At 53.0% G+C, this 3,310-nt stretch overlaps 1 protein-coding gene across 1 annotated transcript in view; it reads left to right on the forward strand.

The window, feature by feature from the left end:
* Mindy4 (MINDY lysine 48 deubiquitinase 4) overlaps positions 1–3,310 on the forward strand; it is a 135,647-nt gene that overhangs the window by 109,867 nt on the left and 22,470 nt on the right. The gene's annotated exons all lie outside the window — the stretch shown is intronic.

Below are 3,310 nucleotides of genomic sequence, written 5' to 3' on the forward strand. Positions count from 1 at the left end.
TTATGTATTTGTTTTCCTTGGCCAGGGATGGGCCGCTGCAGAGTGCCTGGCTGAGGAAGTTGGTTTCCCTGCAGTGGCCTTGTTTATCGGCCTGGGGAGGAAAAGTATCTTTTCAATGAAACCCACTTAGTCTCCTTGCCAGGGGCGCTTTGGCAGCGCTAGAGAAAACAAACAATTCCCAGCATTGCCGCAGAAGGTTAACCCAACAAAGCACAGAGCTTGCTTTTCTAGGAGCCCAGATGCAGATACTTAGATGATGCCTTGGAGTGGAAGGTGGGCAGAGCCAGGTACCACCACTCCCAGGCTTTGAAGCCAGAACACATTCTCAGTGACCCTCCCAGCGCTATAGGAACGAAACACACGAGGCTCTGCCTCATCACAAGTGGGCATCGTCCACACGGGCTCCTTGTTTTCTAGGGATGCAGTGGGGACGCTTCTGGGGCACAGAGCCCTCTCCCAGCCTGTGTTAAAATCTTTAATGCTCACACACTTGTGTGTTAGGGGTCCATCATTCTCTGTCTCTGTTCTCTACTTAGAGACAAAGTCCTGAATAAGCTGGCCAGTCTTTTCCCATTGACTTCCCCCTCTGTCTTTAGTGTCTGCTCCTTGATCTAGAAGGACAAACAGGCCATGACTGTTGACTTCTGGCATTATGAAGAGGAGTACATGGGACAAGTGTAATGACCACTTAACTCCAAGCTCTCTTGAGGACAGGCCTCCCCTTGCCCTGGGAAGGTCTCTTGAACAGGGTGCTGTGGTAGCCTGCTTTCATTCTCCTGCCTTGCCCCACGACCTCCAGACCCTGCACTGGCTCTGGCTCTTTCAGAAAAGAGGCGTCAGCTAGACACTTCTTACTGTATAGTAGAGCCATCCTAGAGGCTGCTCTTTGCCACCAGTGGGCACACAGCTCTGGCTCCTTCATTTCCCGGGATGTCTTATGCTGGGCAGGTGTGTGTGTGTGTGTGTGTGTGTGTGTGTGTGTGTGTGTGTGTGTGTGTGTTTGAGACAGGGTCCCACTATGTAGCTCTAGCTTGTGTGTATGTGCGTGCGTGCGTGTGTGTGCGTGCGCGCGCGTGCGTGTGTGTGCGTGTGTGTGTGTGTGCGTGCGTGTGTGTGTGTGCGTGTGTGTTACCCTACCGACTGCTTTGGGTAGGCCAGCTTCCTCTGGGGGGGACAACTTCTTCCTCCATCTCCTTTGTGGAACACCCGAGTCTTCTCTCTGTGGATTCCACTTGAGAGCCATACGAAGCCCCACACGGCTTTGCCCCTACACACCGGATCAGCTCTGGCTGTGTGCTCAGTACCTCGGCTTTTTCCATAACTTTCTCAGGCGACTCAGCTGTGATTCCTTCCATTATAAGTGGGCACTGTCCATTTGGGCACATTGCTTTCTAGGGATGCAGTGGGTAGGCTTCTGTGGCACGTAGCCCTCTCCCAACCTGTATTAAAATCTTTAATGCTCACACACTTGTGTGTTAAGGAACCATAGTTCTCTGTCTCTTGCTCTACTTGGAGACACACTCTGCGGTTCACAGCAGCTTTCAAGGAATTTTCCTGGGGCCTGTCTTACTTAGCCTTAGGAGCAAGGGCACATCTCTTTCTGTCCTTGAAGCTGTTGCCTCTCTACAAAGACACCCTTGCTAACTGCAGGGCTCAAACTGCTTACCTTCACTCATGTCCAGATGGCTGGCTTGGTAGGACATTGGCTCTATTCCCTTAGAGTGCCACACAGAGCAGTTTCCAGGACAGCAGGAGTTCCTGGGGGTCAGAACTAGGCCAGGGCTTAGACATGTCCAGAGGTAAGGACCAATTCAGGCTTGGCCTGTTTGCCCCCAGTGTCTCTGTATCACAGGGACGGGGCCAGCATGGACCAATGGGCAGCAGGGCCTCCAGTCGGCTAAGAGTGAAGAGACCTAGTTACCACATGCCTTCAGCTCTGCTAAGCAGCAGTGACAACAGAGGACTTTTCCTTGTTCTGGATGCTAGCTTTCCTACTCAAAGAGTGGTCTTCAGAGCAGCAGCGCTGCTGAGAGTTTCTCATCCAGGCTCCACCCCAACCCCGCTCAACCGGAATCTGCATTTTAAATTGGTGCACCCGTTCAAGCCTGAAATGCTCTGCTGCAGAGCCTGCGATTTTTGTGAAGTTCAGAGGGATACATAGGAAACCCACCTTGTAGGTCTGGGAGGAAGAAGCTGCCCCAGGATCCATCTGACCCCTATGTGGCCCTGAGCACTTACACTTGATGAGCTTTGGTGTCTCGTGTATAAAATGTCAGCCTTGCAGCATTCTGGCTAAGATGAAGAGAGTTCCCACGCTGAAGCACTTAGAGCAGGTCTCAGCACTGTGTGATGGATGCTTCTTGCCAGGTTCTCCGATGGACAAAGAAGGAGCTTCTTGGAGGAAGCTGCTACCCTGGGCCTTCAAGCACAAGTGAATAATTGAGTGAATGATCATTCCAGATGGAAGGCACAGTGTGGGCAGACAGGCTGTGGCAGTCACAGTGTTCCCAGAGGACCAGTGTCAGGAGCAGAGAGCAGATAAAGACCCCATATGGGACCGAGGTGGGGCACCTTCCCTTGCAAAGGAGATTTGCTTCGAGTTCTGGCTCAGGTCTCTTTCCCTTCAGGTGCACAGGGCAGGAGCAGGGGGCCACTGGTGGGAAGGCAGCATAGGAGCGCATGCGTGGGTAAGATGGTGATGTCCTGTGCTACCACAGACCCTGGGTAGGGTCCTGACAGGTCCACCAGACCCTCAGAGGATCCTCAAAGTTATCGGAGGCCATCACATGAGGCGGCCAAGTCTTTCGGCAGATGTTTGGCTCCACTTACCAGAGTTTTCCCTCCTCCCTAATCATGCCCTAATCCCTCATGGGGCTGTGGGAGGTGTGATTATCAGGCAAAAATGCCAAGCATGTGTGATAATGGAGATTGCTTCATGCACACTGCAGGATGGGGGTTGGCGGGTAAATGGCATAGCCAGGTGTAATATGACCAGACTTCTGTGTGGGGCGGCGGTCTAAGCTTCGGGTCGCCCTAGTGGTCACAGAGAGGGCTCAGGACCCCACTGGACAAGCTGAGGGCTCAGTGGTGGCCGTAGCCTGCAGGTGGCCTCTCTGACCATGCTCTCTCTCTCTCCTGTCCCCAGTTCCACAAATACCCATTCTGTGCCTTTCTTCAAGAGAGTCACCAGAGACCTTCTTTACCTCCACAGATGGGGAAACCGAGGCACTTTTCTTTTGTGGCAGGCTCTTGGAGTACTTAGGTTGTTGGGGGTGGGTGGGTGGGTGGGTCCAGTTTGCTTCTCCCGGTG

The sequence above is a fragment of the Peromyscus californicus genome, unplaced genomic scaffold, assembly GCF_007827085.1.
Source record: "Peromyscus californicus insignis strain IS unplaced genomic scaffold, ASM782708v3 Scaffold_6__1_contigs__length_162567912, whole genome shotgun sequence".
Lineage (NCBI taxonomy): Eukaryota > Metazoa > Chordata > Mammalia > Rodentia > Cricetidae > Peromyscus > Peromyscus californicus.